The sequence below is a fragment of the Felis catus genome, chromosome D4 (assembly GCF_018350175.1).
Source record: "Felis catus isolate Fca126 chromosome D4, F.catus_Fca126_mat1.0, whole genome shotgun sequence".
Taxonomy (NCBI): domain Eukaryota; kingdom Metazoa; phylum Chordata; class Mammalia; order Carnivora; family Felidae; genus Felis; species Felis catus.
The window spans coordinates 47,913,889-47,936,611 of record NC_058380.1 but is presented as its reverse complement, the minus strand read 5'-3'; the positions used below and the strand labels follow the sequence as shown (position 1 = coordinate 47,936,611).

General features: G+C 37.1%; 1 long non-coding RNA gene across 5 annotated transcripts in view; it reads right to left on the bottom strand.

Moving 5' to 3' along the window:
* Positions 1-22,723, bottom strand: part of LOC102901354 — a 121,424-nt gene that overhangs the window by 62,833 nt on the left and 35,868 nt on the right. Inside the window, exon 2 of one of the 5 annotated variants that reach the window (XR_006589206.1) lies at positions 18,164-18,262. The exons of the other annotated variants lie outside the window; for them this stretch is intronic. This is a non-coding gene — a long non-coding RNA (uncharacterized LOC102901354). The remainder of the gene's footprint in view (positions 1-18,163; positions 18,263-22,723) is intronic. 5 annotated transcript variants of the gene reach the window in all.

Below are 22,723 nucleotides of genomic sequence, written 5' to 3'. Positions count from 1 at the left end.
TAGAACTGAAATCCATTACCATCATTACGATCTCAAATGGGCACACAAAAATCCTACATTGTTTAATACTGAAATACTGCTCAGTGTTTTTAATATTATTTAAGGTTCTCTAACTCAGTGAATTTTTCTCTCTCATTCTCAATCCAAATATCTTGAAATCATACATGACAGCTCTATCTCTCTTATCCACTAGATAGGTTTTATCACCAAATTCTGTTGACTTTATTGCCTAAATATTTCTCAAACCCATCCATTTTTCTTCCCACTCTATTGCTTTTACCATAACAAACTAAAATCAACTCTTCCCTGGACTAAACCTGATCACATCAAGATACCTGCCTTTAGTTGAATGCCATTGTTCTTATAGTAGAGACAAAAGTCTTGACATACCAGTCAAGACCCTCCATACTTACCTCCCACTTTTTTCCCATTCTCAGTTGTCAAATGCACTGGGACACCATGCTCTTTTCGCGCATCCTAGGGCCTCTGACATGCTTTTCCTCTCCCTTAAATGTCTCACTCTTAGCCATATCCACCTTTTCACCTACTTAACATTCTTTCTAAACATTAAATGGTCAGATAGAAAAGTAAATGTTACTTCTTTATAGAAGTTTTCCCAATCTTTTGTGCTGTTGCTTCTACTGTTATTTGCTACCATGGAACGATATTCCATTTTTTCATTTACATTAGTTTATAATTTTAATTATTTTGTGAGTATTTAATTATTGTCTTCCTCCTTCTTTATAATGTACAAATTCCTTAAGAACAGAGATTATGTCTGATTTTGCTTTTATTTAATCTCCAGCCTCTGTTTGGTGCCTGGAATATTTATGGTATTCAATATATATTTGTTGAATGAGTGAAGAAAACTTCTTTGCATTGTTTTAATTTAATTCCAGTATAGTTAACATATTAGTTTTAGGTGTACAATGAAGTGATTCAACAATTCCATGCAGAAAACTTATTGTTGACTGCCATTAACATGACTCCACTGCAACAATTCTTAGTATCTCTCCAACCCACATTTCCAGTTCCTAGAAGATAAAATCTGACTATCCCTGCTGGGGTCATAACCAACCCTGGATCAAAAAACTATGGCCAGAACTTTAAGGTTAAGAGTACAAATGTAATCACTATGGTCTCATACATTTTTCCGAGAAAAGGGGAGATTACTTTGAGTCAGCAGCTCCCTGAAGAAGTATCTACTACAAATCCCTACCTCACTGGGTTGTTACAGGGAGTAAATTGGAGGTCATACTTAAAGCATGGTGTTCTGCAAAGTGTGAGTATTTGATTGACATTTCAAAGGCTTGTTTTTGTTTTCAACTACCTTTTCAAGTATTTTACACATATACATGAAGATTATTAGTCTGCCCTCAAATATTTCAACATAGATTTTTTTTTCCACTGGCGTATTCTAGAGTTATAAAATCTTCAAACAGGAAAATGATTTACAGCATGTATCCATAATACGTAATTATCTGGCATAGATCATAAATTGGTGACCATCTATTAACAATCATATATTGAAAACCAATTATCCAAAAAGTACTGACTTAATAATAAATGTGGATAAGTAAGCCCACATCAAAGCAACTCATTGCAAGGGTGGTAGAAGATAAGCAATCAGGAAGAAATAAAAAGTCTTATGAGAGAGCTGTGAACCAAGTACCACAGAGGTACAAAGTGGGAACAACACCATAAAATACAGGAAAGCAGATTCTTACAAGGGTATCTAAATGTATACATATGAAACATTCTCCTGCATAAATTGCTATTGGGTGTTTTATTCCTTCACAGGATAAAAGTGGAGAATGTTCTCCTTCTCACTCAAAAAACCTATGTAGGTCTATCAAATTCATAAATGCCAGGTGTCTCATAGTTATAGAAAATCTACATCCCCATGAACATCTCCCTCTTCCCTACAAAAACTCATTTTCCTATGATCTAATGGTAAAAAGGCAAGTTCAAGTTGTAAAAATTAGAAATAGAAAGCAGACACTAACAAGTGAGGACTATAAAGTCTTTTTCATGACCTTCAAGAATCCACTTTCTCTTAAATTCCTTGACTCCTAAGACTCCACAATGATATTGAATTTTTCTTCAAAGTGATCAATATTCCAATTTTCTCAGTCTAGAAGAATCAAGCTAACAAAACAGTTCAAATACCAACTTTAAAGCAATTATGAAATCATGGGGTAGAGGAAGAATGTGAATTCCAGTATGGCCTTGTTTAAATCAGTTGACTGGGCATAAAATATTTTACACACTTACAGGATTTCTATGATTTGACTTTTTCATATATTCTCTTTTCTTTTACAACTTATGGATTAGCTCTAAACCTTAGAAAAACTACAGCTAATTCCACGGAGCAAGTATCCACAACTCCTGGGCATTAGGTTGTCCTTCTATCTTATAGTAAGTTCAAACTCTCCCATATATTCTAAGCTACTTTATTTTACTTATTTATTTATTTATTTATTTGTTTGTTTTTAATATTTATTGTCAAGTTGACTAACATACAGTGTATATAGTGTGCTGCTCTTGGTTTTGGGGTTAGATTGCCATGATTCATTGCCTACATACAACACCCAGTGCTCACCCCCAACAAGTGCTCTCCTCAATGCCCATCACCCATTTTCCCCTCTCCCTCATCCTCCATCAACCCTCAATTTGTTCTCTGTATTTAAAAGTCTCTTATGGCTTGCTTCCCTCCTTCTCTGTTTGTAACTATTTTTTCCCCTTCTCTTCCCCCATGGTCTTCTGTTCAGTTTCTCAAGTTCCAGATACGAGTAAAAACATGATATCTGTGTTTCTCTGACTAATTTCACTTAGCATAATACCCTCCAGTTCCATCCACATTGCTGCAAATGGCAGGATTTCATTCTTTCTCATTGGTAAGTAGTGTTCCATCGTATATATAAACCATATCTTCTTTACCCATTCATTAGTTGATGGACATTTAGGCTCTTTCCATAATTTGGTTATTGAAAGTGCTGCTATAAATATTGGGGTACAAGTGCCTCTATGCATCAGCACTCCTGTATCCCTTGGGTAAATTCCAAGTACTGCTGTTGCTGGTCATAGGGTAGTTCTATTTTTAGTTTTTTGAGGAACCTCCACACTGTTTTCCAGAGCGGCTGCACCAGTTTGCATTCCCACCAACAGTGCAAGAGGGTTCCCATTTCTCCACATCCTCACCAGCCTCTGTTGTTCCTGAGTTGTTCATTTTAGCCACTCTCACCAGTGTGAGGTGGTATCTCAGTGTGGTTTTGATTTATATTTTCCTGATGATGAGTGATGTTGAGCATCTCTTCATGTGTCTGTTAGCTATCTGGATGTCTCTTTTGGAAAAGTATCTATTCATGCCTTCTGCCCATTTCTTCACAGAATTATTTGTTTTTTGGGTGTTGGGTTTGGTAAGTTCTTTATAGATTTTGGATACTAACCCTTTATCTGATATGCATTTGCCAATATCTTTTCTCATTACGTTGTTTGCCTTTTAGTTTTGTTAACGGTTTCCTTTGCAGTGCAGAAGATTTTTATCTTGATGTGGTCCTAATCGTTCATTTTTGCTTTTAATTCCCTTGCCTTTGGAGATGTGTTGAGCAAGAAATTGCTGTGGCTGAGGTCAAAAAGGTTGTTGCCTATTTTCTCCTCTAGGGTTTTGATGGTTTCTTGTCTCACATTTATGTCTTTCATGCATTTTGAGTTTATTTTTGTGTATGATGTAAGAAAGTGGTCTAATTTCAAACTTCTGCATGTTGCTGTCCAGTTCTCCCAGCACCATTTGCTAAAGATACTGTCTTTTTTCCATTGGATACTCTTTCCTGCTTTGTCAAAGATTAGTTGGCCATACATTTGTGGGTCCAATTCTAGGTTCTCTATTCTATTCCATTTGTCCATGTGCCTGTTTTTGTGTCAATACCATACTGTCTTGATGATTATAGCTTTGCAGTAGAGGCTAAAGTCTAGGATTGTGATGCCTCCTGTTTTGGTTTTGGTTTTGGTTTTTTCAACATTACTTTGGCTATTTGGAGTCTTTTGTGGTTCCGTACAAATTTTAGGATTGTTTGTTCTAGCTTTGAGAAGAATGCCAGTGCAATTTTTATTGGGATTGCATTGAATGTGTAGATTGCTTTCGGTAGTATTGACATTTTAACAGTATTTCTTCTTCCAATCCATGAGCATGGAATGTTTTTCCGTTTCTTTGTGTCGTCTTTGATTTTCTTCGTAAGTTTTCTATAGCTTTCAGCATATAGATCTTTTACATCTTTGGTTAGGTTTACTCCTAGGTATTTTATGGTTCTTGGTGCAATTGTAAATGGGATCAATTTCTTTATTTCTCTTTCTGTTGCTTCATTATTGGTGTATAGAAATGCAACCGATTTCTGAACTTTGATTTTGTATCCTGCAACTTTGCTGAATTCATGTGTCAGTTCTAGCAGCTTTTTGGTGAAATCTTTCAGGTTTTCTATGTAGAGTATCATGTCATCTATGAAAAGTGGAAGTTTGATTTCTTCTTTGCCAATTTGGATGCCTTTTGTTTCATTTTGTTGTCTGACTGCTGAGGCTAGGACTTTCAACACCATGGTAAACAACAGTGGTGACAGTGCACATCCCTGTCGTGTTCCTGATCTCTGTTATTTTAAATCATTTGAGAATCAGTTGTAAATGTTAGGTGGTTACATCTGAGAAGCTTATACAATTTGTACCCATCCTCAAGACAAATTCTATTTATTTTTATTTATCAGCACTTCTCCATGTTTCTCCTCATTTTGTACTTTTTGGTTAAACACTGGTTAGTGAGATCTTCCTCCAAGCAATCAGTTCCTTTTAGGATAAATTTGTTTTCCTTTGTTTTGTTAATCCATCACCCAAAAGTAGGAAAGATGCAGTATATTTTTAATTAAAATTTTGTTTACAATAAAAATGTACTAAGTTTAAATAGTACAAAAAGAAAAACTCTCATCTTGTACAATATGTTATTAATGCAGATATGAAGAGCCCATAGTAAAAATCAAACCCCAGTAAACAAACATTCTCTCCTCACATGATCAACTGCACACACTGTAGCTCAGCTCTCTGACTGAATGCACACATGTTCAGAGCAAATACTCATAAATTTCCATTCTCATCTATTGCTCCATTGATTTGGCCTTCTAAATATGCTTGTCTTAAAGACAAAGCAACTCAACAATATTCAGAATCAGCAAGAAATAAATGAACCACAGTTATATATCACTAGGAGAAGAAAAGATCTGATACAATTAAAATAATGAAGTAAACTAACATGTGTACAGAGAAAGACCCAGAATAGCACATAAGACCAACTCTTAACACCAAATGCACAAGTGACACCAGTAATGGGAGTAAAGGAGATGTTCTGACAACTACATCTGTTACCAAAATAGATACCATGACAAATAAAAATAGCAAGAACAAGCCCTATAATGGAATTAAGACAGAGCATAGTAAACTAATGACTGAGGATAAAGACAAACGTGGTGACAATGGCAGGTAGTGTGACAAATGAAATGCTTGGATAAGCAAAATTCGGGAAACCAGACAGCTGAAAGACCCAAGACCAAGACTGAGACAAATCTGTCAGCAATACAGATAGCATCACACTCTGCCAGAAGACAGTGCTAAATTATAAATGTTAATGATGGATGGATTCAGCAAAGCCACAAGCAGAACAAAAGAAATGAAATGGAAAAACACCCTTGCTGCAGTGCTTGATATAGGTCCTCATTTAAGGAAGATGTGATAGTCATTTTCTCTTATGAAGGGGCCATCTTTGATTTCACGTAAAATGGCAGCATGCTATTATAACTTTTAGTTATTAGGAAATATTCACAGAATCTTGAACTCAGCAGTAAAATAGTCTTCACAAATTAAGAGGAGAGAAGAAAGAAAAGAGAAACAAAGAAAGAGAACAGAGGGGAAAAGGAGGAAAGAGGCTAAGAAGAGAAATAAAAGGTGAAAGGAAAGGGGGAAAATGGTGGGAGACTTTTAAAAATCAATTATTGAAGTACTTACTGAACATCTACTGTGTGGCAGATACTACACAAAGCACTTGAGAAAATGTGGTGGAAAGAAGGCCATCCTGGTTTCTGGCCTCATGGAGCTTATAATTTGGTAGCAGTAAAAGACATTAATCAACCCACAAAGAAATGTACAGGTGAAATGCTGATAAGTGTCATGAAGGGGTGCATGATACTCTGAGTTCACATAACAGAGATTATAGGAAGGCCATTGTCAGTTCTAAGGAAATGATAATGAAGCTGGGATGTAAAAGAGCAGAGGTTTGACTGCACAGGTGGAGAGTCCTCCAGGCAGTGGAACTGCACACACAAAGGCCCTGTGGTGAGAAGAGTGAGAGAGGAGGACTAAAAGAAGGAGGAGGCAAAGCTAAAACAGACAGCGCTTGAGGGAGTCTGGCATGCTTAATGAGGCTGGGGGATCCAGCTTTCATTCAAGCTTTTTCAACTTCATCGTAAGAGCATCGTAACAGCCACTGAAAGTTTCAAGCATAAACGGAGCATAATCTCTGTTTACTGAGCAGCTCCCACACCAACTGAAAGAATTATTAATCTGAACCACCTACTTATCTTTCCTAGTTGCCTCAGGACACAAAGATACATGGAGAAACGCAAGTATGTAAGATTATTCTACTTTAGGCATGCCCCAAAGAGGATATTTGCAAAATCACAGGTAGGAAAGGTAAGATTAGAGATATTATTTATAAAAATAGTGTTGCCATTTGACTGAAAAATACAGAAATACATAAAGAATAGAGAATAACTACATCACCAGAGTCTACAGAGGGAAACCAAAACCCACAAGTATCGTCCTTATGTCACTGAAAACCAGCATGGAGACGGGTTACCTCAAAGAGCCAGGGCAATTAAATGCCATGAACATTTAAGTGTATATTTATTCATCAAGACTTCTCCGAACATATAAATATATGAGGTCACCATAATGGATGCTGGAACAAAATTGAGCCATGCTGCTAGGCACACTGTATAACATTTAGAGAGGAAGACAAATTCTAACTGGTTTCGAGAAGGCAATTATGGAGAGAAAAAAAACAGAGTACAAAGTAGATGTGAAAGAAATGGACCACCATGGGGGCTGGAGCAAGAAGAAGAAAACTAATTTCCTCCCAAATTAAAATGAAAACCTACTTACTGCTTTTATCAACTAAAACATAAAGAATAGTCAATAAAGGTATCTTTTCCTTTTAAAGGCAAATAAACAAAATTGGCATCTTGTACATGGGAAACTCTTAATGTATTTATGAATACATAAATGGGAAGAGGAAATTGCTGATGGTTGAAACTTGTGATCAGTGAGGGATAATTTGTTTGACCTTCTGGGCTCTCTTTTATGTAAAGACCTCAGTGAAGGTTAACAGAATGGACCTCGTGCAGAGGCAATAACCACCTGACTGTATGTTGTGATACAAGGATTGTCAAAAACACACTTGCGTGAAATACCCATGTTAAGTCACTTTATAGGTTAAAATATTAAATGTCCTCTATTAAAATGCAAATATTTTAAATATTATAGCAATTGTCTTGTTGCCCAGAGTGTGGCCAATGAACCAGCAGCATCACCTAAGACAACGTAGAAATGTGGAATCTCAGGTTTCACCCAGACTTGCTGAATCAGAGCCCGCATTTTAAGACGATCTCTGGGTGAATTACATGCACATGAAAGCATACAGCACGCTTGTGCGTGTGTATGCACACGCACCTACACCTTCCACTGGAAGGTAATTCAGTAAATGGTTGCTTATCTTTTATACCTAGAATATCTTCACACTATCCTAAGAAGATCACAGAATTCCTGAATAACTTTAAAAAAAACCATATCAACAACAACAAGACAGTACTTGTGAATTAAGAGTAACACTGGGACACCTGAGTGGCTCAGTCAGTTGGGCGACCGGCTTCGGCTCAGGTCATGACCTCATGGTTTGTGAGTTCTAGCCCCGCGTCGGGCTCTGTGCTGACAGCTCAGAGCCTGGAGCCTGCTTCAGATTCTGTGTCTCCCTCGCTCTCTGCCCCTCCCCCACTCATGCTCTGTCTCTCTCTGTCTCTCTCTCAAAAATAAACATTAAAAAATTATAAATAAATAATAAAATAAAAATAAAAAAAGAGTAACAGGAAGTTATGAGTCTTGGGACACAGCCAAAATGGTGAGCCTGAGGCTGACAACAGTCAGAGTATTTATGGAACCAGAATCTGACAGTGAGCATGAGCTCCTGCACACTGAGGTGGGATGAAATAGGAAAAGAGGGAAGGAGAATGAATGAAAGGCCATGGGAAAATACTACTTTATGATTTTCTTTATAGGTATCCCTGGTTTATGCAATTCACCAACATATTTGCTTCGTGGTGTCATTTTACAACAAATTAACAATTCCCTAACTTGCCCATACCTTTCAGAGAGAGACGGCAAGGCATTCGTAACCTTGGCTTAGGGGTTCTCTAGCTTCTAGGCCTCTCTAGGCTTCTAACTCACTTCAGTGCTCTAAAACAAGGCACTTAGCTTTCTGAGCCTCGGTCTCTCACCTGCAGACAGGATGTTTGCACTGCAAGCTCTCTACGATGATTTCCAGCTACATATACCATGATTCTAAGTGGCATCTTACCGGAGTGCCTGGGTGGCTCGGTCAGTTGAGCATCCGATTTTGGCGCAGGTCATGATCTCACAGTTCGTGAGTTCAAGCCCTGCATTTGGCTCTCAGCGCAGAACCCACTTCGAATCCTCTGTTTCTTCTCTCTCTGCCCCTTCCCTGCTCTTGCATGCACTCTCTCTCTCTCTCTCTCTCTCTCTCTCTCTCTCTCTCTCTAAGATAAACATTCTTTAAAAGAGAAAGAAGTGGCATCTTCCCAACATATGCCAAATCATGTTAGAATCACACATTTCTAACCAAACGCACCCATCTGCTCCTCCGTAATCTCCCCTTCAAAGGGCTACCCACATTACTAACAGATTCCCTCAGAGTCAGTACCTGGTGAAAGAATGCCCAAAGGAGCTAGAATTAAAGTAGCAGAGCTATTAAGTATGTATGTATATATTAACACACTCAATATATGTTCATGTGTGTTCAGATGCATATTATATATAAGCTGTAAATAATACTTTTCTTGTTACCGCTTATAGTTTACTAACTTTTCACTTAAAGTTAACTTAGTTGCAGCGATCACTGAAATTAATGGAAAGTATCCATGTCTCTACATATGGAAAACATATTAGCCTAAGGGAAATCTGTCACCCAGAAATTGCAGATTTGTAGAAGACATGACTCCTGAATGGAATGGAGAGTTATCCGAAGCATAGATTTGTATAATGCATAAGCATCCTCCGAGAAGTCTCCAGAATCCTAGGAAGGTGATGCTGTAAAAAACCCTATCTCCTTTAACAAGGCATGGTGGACACCTGGAATTGTTGAATTTGCAGAGTTAATTATGGAAAGCTTTGGGCGGCAGGGTGGGGGGGAGGAGGAAATGTAATTGTTTTTTTCAAATGCTCTCATGAAGAACTTTTTTTTATTAACTTTCTGTTTTGATGAGAGTAGGGTTAGCAACAATTGTCTAAATGGTTTTCAAGTATAATGTAGAGCTCACATTATACTTGGATTGGTTGAACTGGGACCCATTTTTAGCTAATCATATCCCTGGTTATACTTGCAGTGGATAGAGAGATTAATCAGACCCAGAAAAAAAAAACAAAGCCTCTGCCCGTTTTGCAAATACCCATCCATGCTGGAAAGAATAATTGAAACAAAGGCGTTTCCACAGAGTACCCCACAAGAACTCTCCCTTGAAAGATGGTCACACTTTCTCTCCAGTGAATATTGAATATTCCTACTCCAGGATCTAAAGTTCTCAACTGTGGTTTCTGAAAAATCCCTCTTGTCATTTGAAAGTCAAGAGAAAACCTGCTTGAGTAAGTATTCCACTGTATTCTTTCCACATTTCCACTCTTTCATCAATGTATCTTTTAAAAATGACAACTGATAATTTTCTTTTTATTCGCTTATCATTGGCGGAAGCATCAAGCTCCTGGGCCACATATTTGCAGCTGTGAAACAGCCATGCTATTTCACAGGCTATGCTTTTTCTTTGCTGCTCAGCTCAGTTCTACAATAGCAAACATCTGAGTAGCAGCAGGACCTGCCAGTCTGAGCACAAGTCTGGGAGTCAGTAACTTTGAGTTCAAATCCCGACTCTGACACATGTTTGTTCTGAAGATGTGAGCTGTGCTATGAAAGCACTCTCCATGCCTAGAGACTACTGTGCTTATATGCTACCACAAAGAAATCTTTCTGGCAGCTGGGCTTATGGAATTTTCAATAGTCTTCTAATAAAGGTTTGGTCTGCCACAAAAAAAGTGTAGTAAAAGGCAGAGAGCAAATAGCCCAGCTTGCCCTTCAGTCAGAATGACTTTGACTGCTCAGAGTCCAGTAGGTGGCAAAAAGAAGATTTCAAGGTCAATTTCCTCACCTTTCAAACCTGTGATTTCATATTAGAGGATCAGGCTGTCAGCCTTCCTGTGTCGAGAATTCTCTCTGGGAAGGTTAATGTCACTTCTAAGCTTAATAATGACCCCAAAGTTAGGAATGCACTGTAAACATCCTGAATGTGATGAATAAGTCAAAATAAACAAGGATAATAAAAGCAAACTGTGCCTGAAATTATTTAAAGCTAATACTGGCTGCAAAATAAGACGAAAACATAAGCTAAGGTTGTATCCATTGAGGATCAAATTTTTATATGAAAAGGAAAGCATTTAATCAAATATTCAGATGTACCTTCTTCTTGCTATGAAACTGAAAATTTCCAGTCTAATGTTTAGCAACACATAACCCAACACAAATCTTCTGAAAATTAAGTGCCCAATGAAATGTACAAAATATAAAGTCTCACCATTTTCATCTGTAGATTGTGTACAGCATCTTTGCTCTTAGTCATGTCACACGACCATAATGGGTTTAAATATGTTTTTTTATGTTTAAGAGCATAAGTGAAATGTACATCACTATAGAATCATTAGATTCGGCCTCTGGTCTTAAAATCTTGTCAAAAGGTATTTGTTCAGTTATTCTAAGCCATCATGATTTTTGTTTTTCTCTCATGCAATGGTCCTCAACCTGGCTGCACATTGAAATCATCTAGGGAGCTTTCAAAAATTTCGAATTCCCGACCCCATCCTAGACCAATTAAACTAGAAGATCTAGGGGTGGAACTGAGAAATTACTATTCTCAAAGGGTGCTTCCAAAGTGTAGTTAGGGCAAAGAATCACTAATGGAGTGCAAATCTACTTATATAATAATAAACTGGAAAGCCAAGAACTAACAAATGAAAACTAGGCATGCTTCAGGATGTGATGCAAACATCTTCCTCACCTTTATATTTCTTCTTAAATGCCATTTTCCACTAAGCTTCTAATTATTATCTCACCTAATAGAGCTTGGAAGACCAAAAGATTAGTGAAGAGAGAAAATCGGGACCCATACCCAAATTTCCACAATTTGGATTAATTAGAAAAGTCTATCTAAATTAATGGAAATTCAACATGTTAAGATACTTCTGAAAGAAATTTAATTTTCTGCCTCAAAATACCATCTTTATCCAAACAAAGGCTTTCAGGCTCAACTAGTGCATCTTTCATTCATTGAGTGAGGTTCAAAGAAGTCCGTTGGGGATTTTTTTCAATGAACAGGTTTTTAAAATATGTGTTGAGTCACTATGTTGTGCATATTAAATGAGCATAACATGTGTGTCAACTATAATTTAATTTAAAAAATAATTTGAAGAAACTAAATTAAATTATATAAGAGAACATGGGGAAAAATAAATAAGTAAATGAAATGTGTCATTAGCAAGTAAGTTGTATCAGTACATCATCTGCATAGAAGATGTTAATATATTTGTATAAAAATTAGATGACTATAACTTTATAACAATAAACAAATAGAATATTTGTAGGAGGCTCTATTTTCCTAATTCTTCCTGACTATAATTGGGAGGTTCTAGTACTTTCTTCTACCAGTAGATTCAGTTGCAGACACCCACATCTGACTTCTCATTTGACCTCTTGCTCTCTCTCTCTCTCTCTCTCTCTCTCTCTCTCACACACACACACACACACACACACACACACACACACACACACACTCTTTGAAAATGTAGATGTGTAATCAGGTCAACTGCCTAACTAGCAGAGCCTTGAATTAGTCTTGTTTCTAACACACCTGGTTTCCACCATGCTGGGGATGAGAACTGGCATCTTAATCATTGCTGAGACTATATTGCTTTATCATCATGTGATTCAGAGCTAAACCAAGGAACTTGCCAGTCAGGGACAATAAAATATTATAAGAAGTATTGCTATTACTGGAAATGTGATGAGAAAACTGATTAATCAGAACTCTTCTGAAGAAGAGTACTATATTACATTGTTAGGAATGAGCCACCTTCTGAGGAAGGAAGAATAAGATCATCAGGGAATCTAACTGCCTGCCAAAGAATAAGGACCTGGATAATTGCTGGACTGTCCGGGTGAACAAGTTCAGGACTATGGTTGACTTGCTCAGAACCATGTTAGGGAGGCTGGACATTGCCACTGTTAGCTGTCAGTCTCTACGTTCCCTGCATGCCCCTTGCTTTTCCTTTAAATCAGTGGTCATCTAAGTGAGATTTCTAGACATGAAATGTCTTCTGAAATCTTGTTAGACATACATATTCTCAGGACTTTCCCCGGATCTACTCAACCAAAAACTATAGGATGAAACCCAGTAATCTGTGTTTTAACAAGTTCTTCGGGTCACGCTGAGGTATTCTCCAACTTCAGAACCATTGCTCTAAGGGCTGAATAAAAAATGAAGAGTGAAAAAGTTAATAATGGGTGTTAACTTATTAGTCTCCCTGAGATACCATGCTACAGATAGTACTCCATCCCTGACTAATATTGTGTGTATAATGTCCCTGTCTAGATTTCCAGTTCCCCATTAGGAACAGAACTATTTCCTCACCTCTAACCCATTATGGCTGGGATCCTGTCACTATTTAGCTACCATCACTCCTCCATTATTAATGATGTAGATCCTATACCTCTATCATGCAACCATTCCCTGAACATAGTAGGAATGTACTGACTGCTTCAAATAACTACCAATGCTTCTTATACTCCTTTCCATATCATGACTACTGATTTTCTCCTACAATGCAGGTTCTCCTGGTGTGTCTCCCTTTCATAGCACTGAGTCCCTTAATCATGAATGACTAAATAAAATCCTAGAGCTTTATACAGCAAAGGACCTGCTACGGTCTGTGGCTGAATGGGTTAGGTATCTTCACTATCAAATCACCTTCCTTAACCCTTCTGCACACTACCCAACAACCAGGGGTGTACTAAAATATTTAAAAACCCAGTCTACGAGGAAAAAGAAGTCATGATCTGTAACATTTGCCAATTTCTAAGATGTAAAGACTTCCACCTGGCTACCAACATGATGGCACCAAATGCAGAGTTGCCACAAGATGCGTATAATCAGCTCTGGAGAACCTGTGTAAGCTATCTACAGCCCACGACTGTCAGAGACTCATAGTAATCCAAATAACCCCTCTGTCCAAGTCCACCAAATTGATAAATGCAGAACTGTTAAAATGAAACTATAACACCAGCAAGTATGAGAATATAAACCTACAAAACCTCTGGTTAACATAATGTCTACAATTCACTTTTTGACAAACATTTATTGTGTATCTACTAGGCAATATGAATAGAGCCGTGGCAAAAGTGTACTTCTTTACAAAGAGTAGATAATAAGCACAATAGCTGATTAAAATAAGTATATTAGATGGCAATAAGGGCTACAAAGAAAAGTTAAAGGAGATAGGGAATATTCAGGGCTTCAATTTTAAACAGTATAGTCCGAGAAAGTCTCACTGAGAGGCAGGCATTTATGCACAGGCCAGGAGGAAATGAAGAAAGCATTTTACATGGAAAAGCAACAGCAAGTGCCAAGGTCCTCAGACAGGAAAGCACTTAGCCTCCTTCTTAGGCACAACAAGGAGGCAGTAGGTCCTGAATGGAACGAATAAGGAAATAAATGAGAGAATGAGGACAGATAGTACGAGGGTTTGTAGGACTTTCACAGCGATATGGGAGCCCTTGGAGGGTTTTAAGCAGAAGAGTGACATGATCTGATACACATTTTAGCAGGATCATTCAGAGAAGATTCTTCCTGTGCAAACTGAAAGAAGTGTGCAAACAGGACAACCGTGTAAGAAGATACTACAGTGAGCCACAGGAGAGATAGTAGTAGAATGAGCCAGAGTGGCAGTGACGGAGATCAAGAGAAATGGTCAGATTCTGAATGTGTTATGAATACAGAGGCAACAAATTTGCTCATGGATTGGTTGTGGGGTATAAAAGAAAGGAACTCCGAGGTCTTTGATTTGAGCAACTGGAGGATCTGGGTGGCATTGGATGAAGTAAGGAACCTGGCAGGAGCACACTGAGAAATCCAGTTTTGGATATGCCACGTTTGAAATGACTGTTAGATATCTGACAGAAGATGTAACATAAGTAGTACCTGTAAGAACTTGGAGTTCATGGGACAGTTCAGGGCTAGAGCTGTACATTTGTGACTAGTCAGTGTATAGATGGTATTTAAAGCCATGAGACTGGATGATCCCAATAGTCAGTTCAGACATAGAATGGAAGCAGTCCAAGAACTGAGCCTTGGGAAAAGCCAGTAAAGGTGATAAAGAGAGGAACCAGACAAGTAGGATCAGTTGGTTCATAGTTTTCTGTAACTAACTTGAGATAGAATCAGCTGAGTTGACAAACACAAAGCACTTACTAAATGCTAGGCACCATTTCATGTAAAGTGTCAAAGTCTTACAATATTAATTTGCATTAATAATGAAGATAAGATCGATAACAAAACCCTGCCCTTGCTAGGGAAGGGTGATTTCACTTAAAATGCCCTACTTTCCAAATAAAGAGTGTCCAAGTTAAGGTTGATTCATGGTTCTCATTCAAACTGGAAAAAAGAACAACAACAAAATAAGCCCAACATCATTTTCAACTTTCATTCCACTTACCTCAGCTACCAACTCCTCCATGAAATATGTCTTGATTGTAATCCCTCAAAATTCATCTCACATTTGACCTACTACTCCATAAATTCTCCTGTGTTTCTCCCAACTGTATGTTAATTCTCTCTCTTCTTAACCTTCCACGAAACTAGGAATGGCTTACTCTTACAGCACCCACTTAACTTCAACTTATAACAGTCATTTACATTTTTTCCAATTTCTTGTCCACCCTTCCTTCCTTCCTTCTTTCATATATACTCATCATTCATTCCATCAACAAATAAGAATGTGTTGCACACTGTGCTCAAGGCCTGTGATCTTTACATTTCTTTATATCTCTAACCTTCTGGCAGGGAACTTTGAAGATTTTAGGAGACCAAGTGAATATCAGGCAATTTAAAGAATAATTTTCTCAAATTGTCCTGTCTTTTATCTGAAGTTAAATATCTGTGCCAATCCATAGGCATAACCCGAATAATAGCACAATGAGAGAAAGTTTGGTAGAGGGGAAAGAATACTGGGACCACTACCCAGTAGCTCCCGATTTCAAATCTTGTTTGTTAAGGGGAAAGACAGAGCATTGCTGTGAGTCTCAAAGCAACCTGCACAAATGCAGTCCCAATGATATAATCAGAATTCGTTCTTTATATAAATTTTATTCCCTTGCTTCTGTCATCAATAATCAGCGTGAATATGTTCCTTCAGGTTGTGTTTTCCGAAGTGGGAATTCATTCCCAAGTGGCTGATTTACTCCCAACAATAGCTCATTAGTAGCTGTATCCTGCCTTTTGGTTCTTTTTTTTCCCCCACTAAAGTTTAATTATTGTACAACAAAGAAGCAACATCTACTGTTGTATATATGAACAAAAGACTACATTCTGAACCAAATACTTTCTAACTTTTTTCATGATCCTCACTTTCTTTTATTCTAAGAAGAATTAATATTAAAAAGGTCTTGGGGAAATCCTTCTTCAGTCCTAAATTCAAAGGATCAGAACTCAAAATTTTATTTGTGGGCACAGCTATATTTATGCAAAAATATCCTGTCATGTGGGAAATAAAATGATATAAGTGAACATGGCATGTTGTCTTTCACTGGATGTTACAAATGCTATATTATATAATGATAGGAGGTTTTTAAATTTATTTAAAGTATTAGTTTTTATCTGCACAAGATAAGCTCGTCGTGTTTGTACTTGGAATCCATGAATACCTAGAAAGCAATAAATATGCAATTAAATTTGTAAACAAAAAAAATGCTTTTAATTTTCTGTTGACAGAAAAAGACAAAACAAAATTACATTATGCCGGGGAAATATGTGATAAATATATTTGTCCAAAGGAGTAAAAGAACAAAAGTTTGTCAAAGATACGTTCATCCAACAAATGCTGTATGAAGGCCTTAAGTGTATGTCTTTATGTGTAAAGTACGGATACTGGAAGCAAAAGGCTTGAAACTACTGTTACCTTGCACATTGGGAATTTTACAAAAATTTACTTGGTTACTTATGCCAGAACAATAAAAAATAAAATTATTTTATTATTAAACAGGAAGTTCGTATCTTTTATGTTCTTTATATAATTCATTACATGTCTAATCGAAGTAGATTTTAAGTGGAGTAAGTCACTTATGAGCACTGTGTTTTAGAGGCTCGTTCATAAGGTGGAACAAAAATAGAAAGTTCCACACCCTGAAACTTTCACGGATTTCTGAGAATTAGAAATCGTAACATATACATATGTTCCCATTACCAAACTGAAATCCAGTGTAAACTTAAGAGCATATGAAATATATGACTTTGCTTTTTTTAATTTTTATGAAATATGCGTGCAGAACAGTGTATAGGACACAGTCATGATACAGTTTATAAATATTAGTGTAATTACTAACTCTTATGTAACCATCGCAGGTCAAGAACAGGGCATTGCCAATCTTCCAACGGGTACAGAACTTCTGGGTCATGAAAAAAAGGAAAGAAGGAAGGAAAAGAGGGAGGAAGGAAGGGTAGAAGGATGAGAAGGAAGGGAGGAAGGAAAAAAGGAAGGCAAAAAGAAAGGAAGAGAGAAAGTATAGAAATAATGTAAATAGTTAATTTAGTCCACTAAAATCAACTATGTTTTGGTACTAAAGTATAAAAGGAAAATGTAAAATTAATCAATTTAAAGTAAAAATATAACTATCTGAGAAAAATATTAATACACAAATGAAATTTATGTTATAGATTCAAAACCATAAATAATTCAGGAATAATAACATACATTTATTTCTTAAATCAGTATTATAATTCTGTTATCAGATCATCTAGTGGAAGAATGTACCTAGAACTCCACATAATGGAAGATGAATATAAGTTTCATATTTACAAGGTTTACTCAATACACTGAAGCATGAGGAAAAATCTCAGACAACTCAAAAATTGCACTGTCACATTACAAAAAGTGCAGTGTCAATGGGTTATTAAAGGATTTGTCATCAGACATGACTTATCCTAGGTCTGGCATATAATCACTCTGAATTTCTAAATGCTTTTTTTTGTGTAAACATATGCAGTTATAATAGATAAAATGGAAAACATCCAACATCCTGTACTGGTCTGAGAATATGGAGACAGCATTCAGTTTTAAGCAGTTTTGCTTTGAGCTTGCTGTATGACCTTTGGTTAATCACTTCACCTCAGCTGACTCAGTTTCTTCCCCTTAAAATGAAGACATGTTTGTTTACTAATCCACTCATTCATTCAGCAAGTATTTATTGAAAACCTACTGTGTGCCTAGCACTATTTTAGACACTGAGAATGCAATAGTACACATGTATCTTAACTTCCTGTGTATATGCGGATGGGATGGAATAAACCCATAAGCCAGCAAGCAAATAAGGGGGAAAATGCGAGAGGTGCTATGAAGAAAATCCACCTAGAAATCTAATTTTTGAGAAACTGGAATTTTTCTCTTTAAGTTTCCATAGCTTTACACTAGGAAGGGAGGGTTCATTTTGTTTCTAACCATATTCATAGCCATCTAAGTTAATGCTCACCTATTCCCAGAGAACCATTGATATCTCACAGAAGACATTTCATTGGCTCACAGAAGATCTACATAATTGCCAGGGAATTGCCCAAGGGAAAATCTCCTCCTAAACAGGAAAGAGCAAGAAGTGGTGAGCTAACCTTTTGTTTGCTTGTTTTGAAGACAATATATTGCCTGAGTTTTCCAGGGTGAAGAGCTCACTCTACTAGAGCATGAACAGAAAAAGTAAATAACCAAACCCGGGAGGGGATACTCCTAAAAGCTATTGCATTCTTTCCTCACAAAGAGTGACTTTAGAAAATTAAAGTTTCTCTTCCCTTTTGTGCCCACCTTCAAACTTCTATCAGGACACCTACCATTCGCTCCCAACATATAATTTCCACAAATTAGGAATAGAGGGTGTACATGTGTTGTGGAAACTGGCCAGTTTTCAGATAAATCAATCTACTTCCATACCTTAACAGGCCTTGTCCACATGCAAAGAACTATTTAGGGGAATTCAAAACATTAAATGTAGGAAATCACGTGAATAAAATAATGACACTTGATTTTGAAAAAATAAGCAAACAAATAAACAGACCTCCGCACCATGATCACAGTAAAATCACGCCTTGGGCAAAGAAGGCTCCTACCAGAAAATACTAGCTCTCTACAAATGGGCCACAAAATTAGATATTCCCATTGGCGCCCCATCATTGAATATCTGATTCACAAAGATGGATTTATACAAGAGAAAAAGAAAGCAGCAGAAGTGTGAAAAAATATAGAGAAGTATGAGAAAGTAAGCGACAGAGAGAGAGCTCTAACTTGAGAACTATTAATATAACAATAGCTGTTCCCTCATCTTCAAATGTAAGAAGATGACTAGGCTATTTCCAGCCAGTCTGTCCTCCCAAGTTCCACATCCAAGTTTCTAACCATCTTTTGAATAATTCTGCATAAGAAACAAAGTTTCTCTAAAATCCTTCAAAATATATTCATTTTTAGGAATCACCTTTGCATGATTACTCAAGTTGCAAATGCTACTTTCACTTTTAAAAAGTCTTCTTTATTAACTGGGAACAGGTTTTTCCCTTCCTTTCCTGTTATTCACTAGCACAATCCGTACTATCCAAAGAGTAAACCCTATTCGAGATACATACAGCCTTTCATCAAAAACTTCAGACCTTTTTCGCAAATTTCAAGTCAAACCAGAGTCCCATTCAGAGAAGAGGGACTCAGCCAGGCCAGGACTTGTTAACCAGACACAGTTTTGTTTTGTTTTGTTTTTTAATCTGGAAAGTAACCACGGCTGCACCACTCTGCATTCCTACCAACAGTGCACGGGGGTTCCTGTGTAGCCACTGTGGAAGACAATGCAGAGGTCCTCAAAAAATTAAAACCAGAACTACCATATGATCCAGTAACAGCACTACTGGGTGTCTACCCAAAGAATATGAAAATACTAATTCAAAGGGATACATGCACCCCTGTGTTTATTGCAGCATTATTTACGATAGCCAGAATATGGAAGCAACCCAAGTGTCCATCAATAGATGAATGCATACAAGAAGCTGTGTGTGTGTGTGTGTGTGTGTGTGTATACACACATACATATATACACACAATGAAATATTATTCAGCTCTTAAAAAGGATGAAATCTTGCCATTTTGAACAACACAAACAGAGCTAGAGAGTATAGTGCTAAGTGAAGTATATACCAGAGAAAAACAAAGACTATATGATTTCACTTTGGAATTTAAGAGACCAAACAAATGAACAAAGAAAAAAAAAAGAGAGAGAGAAACAAACCAAAAAAAAGACCCTTAACTTAAAGCACAAGCAGACGGTTACCAAAGGGGAGACAGGTTGGGGGGGGGATGGATGAAATAGGTGAAGGGGATTAAGAGTTCACTTATAATGATGGGCACTGAGTAATATATGGAATTGTTTAAACACTATATTGTACGTGAAACCAATGCTAACTACACTGGAATTAACATAAAATTAAATTAAAAAATAAAAAAATCTAGAAGGTAACACTCAGCAGACAGGGAAGAAGTATAAATTTCAAATTCTAATACAGTAACATATATCACATGACTTCCAGAGAGTCTACTCACCTTTTTTCATTCCATTTTTCTCCTCTACAAAAGGTAATAATCCCAGTTTAAATAAATAAATAAATAAACAAACAAACAAACATTAAAACAGTGATTTAAGCCAGGAAAAGGCACAAGCACCACTTAAACTAGTCGTAATGATTACAACTATGAATACACCAAGGGGGAACCATGAGATGCCTACAGACCATGTACCAGCTAGTCTCATCATACAAGTCAACAAGAGCTTTATTAAACAGAAGGGCTAAATATGTGTTCCCAAAGTTTGCCCCCTTGGAGCCCAAGTGCCAAAGAGATTATCTCTTACAAAAAAGAAAATTCTGTAGTCAAGTGAATTTTGGAAACACTGTACCATAGATGCATATCAGAATGATTCATAATGCATGTTAGTATATTAAAGCCCCAGAAAACTTAGAGTAAAAAGATCTCCAACATTTTTGACATAACTTTCCTGAACTTCTTTGACCACATAACCCATTTTTGCCAGAAACTATCTAATAAAAGCAGTTTCTGACCCAATTTTAGTATTAATAGTATTTATATTATTTCTCCAAGTCTGTGAAGTGTTATCTTTCATTTCTTTCTCACCTCATGGAATCCACAGTTGATTCCGTTTAAAGGAAGTAGAGTTTGGGTTTTTGGGTTGTTTTTGTTTTTACTAAACAAAGCTTCACCTTGGCATTTTTGCCACTCCCTAGTTAAATCTTTTGAGAAGTGCTTTCATTTACTCTATTGCCTTTTCAATCTCTCACATTTTCACCCAGACGTCCTATTTGAAACACCTTCTTGAGGACTTTTGAAGCATTCTGTTTTATAACACCAGGGTATTTAGAAGAAATATTTCCTTCTTCCTATGAGTTTATTCTGTTCTGCTAACAACATCTGACAGAACTTCACCTTTGCATTTGATGAAGCCTCTTTCAAGGTGTGTTGACATGTTAGTTGATGGTCTAGCAACTCTATTCAAGATCTGTAGCTGTTAAAGTGCTGCTTTTCTAAAAACGTATATACCTCTTGAAAAATCAATCCAGAGCATTCTACAGTTCAACCCTCACACCTAAACAGTAATATCAATTTCACTGTCAAAAATGAAATAACCGGGGGGCAACTGGGTGGCTCAGTCGGTTGAGCATCCAACTCTTCATTTCAGCTCAGGTCATGATCCCAGAGTTGGAAAACTGAACCCTGTATCAGGCTCCATGCTGACAGAGTGGAGCCTGCTTGGGATTCTCTCTCTGTCTCTACCCTGCTCATTCACTTTCTCTCTTTCTCCCTCTCCCTCTCCCTCTCTCCCTTCTTCTCTAAAAATAAGCAAACATTTTAAAAAATGAAATAACTGCAAACTTGATTGACAAGAATATACCACTCCCCAACTAGACTGGGATACCAAGCTGTTACTTCACTGTCCAAAGTTGTCAATGTTTTCTTCTACCTAGTCCTGGAGCTCTCACCTGCTTGATATTCATGCTCACACCCTCTTCTGCTATTATTTGAAAATTCAAGAGAGCTAAATAGTACAACTAAAGGCAAATTTAAATTACCTTAATGTTAAACATGCCTATTTCAAACAACATTTTTTGTGCTTCTCCTGGAAATTCTGAGAAAAAGTCTGGAATCAAGTAGGAGGAATGGAGCTGGGGAAGAGGATGCTAGTTAATAATAACAGAGCTAGGTTATTTACAATAGCTTTTAATTGGTGTTAGTGCCTTTCTTTCTTAATGTTTATTTATTTATGAGACAGAGAGAGACAGGATGAGTGGGGGAGGTGCAGAGAGAGAGAGGGAGACACAGAATCTGAAGCAGGCTCCAGGCTCTGAGCTGTCAGCACACAGCCCAACACGGGGCTTGAACTCACAAACCATGAGATCATGACCTGAGCTGAAGTCAGTTGCTCAACCAACTGAGCCACCCAGGTGCCCCATGTTAGTGCCTTTCCTTCTGATCCTACTTCCTTCAATATTTGTCTTCACATTTATTACTCACTCATTCTTTGGAGTTCTAAAGGCCAGCATTTATGTTCTCATATACTTCCTACACTTGAAGACTTATATGAAAGGAAAAAAATGAAGCAAACTCTTTGAATATTTACTAATAATGAATCCATCTAGCTCAATCCACATTTTCTAAAGTGCTAATGGAAAACACCAACATTATAGATGTATTCTATAAAAGGGCTCTGTGGTCAAATGACCTGAGGGTGGTCAGAAGAGTTTAGAAACACTCGTTTAAATAGAATTGAACAGATTTCCTTATGTTAAGACCTCTCAGATTATTCAATATACTAATGTTCATTATGACTCTCTAAGAAGAGCATATAGGATGCAATATTTCCCAACTATTTGACGATGTAAACCTTTTATTTTGTCATATATGTTAACATATGCCAGAAGCAAGTCCAGTGGAAAAATGACCCAAGCTGGGAACAATGCCTTCAGGGAACTCTGAGCTAAGTCAGGCCTCCATA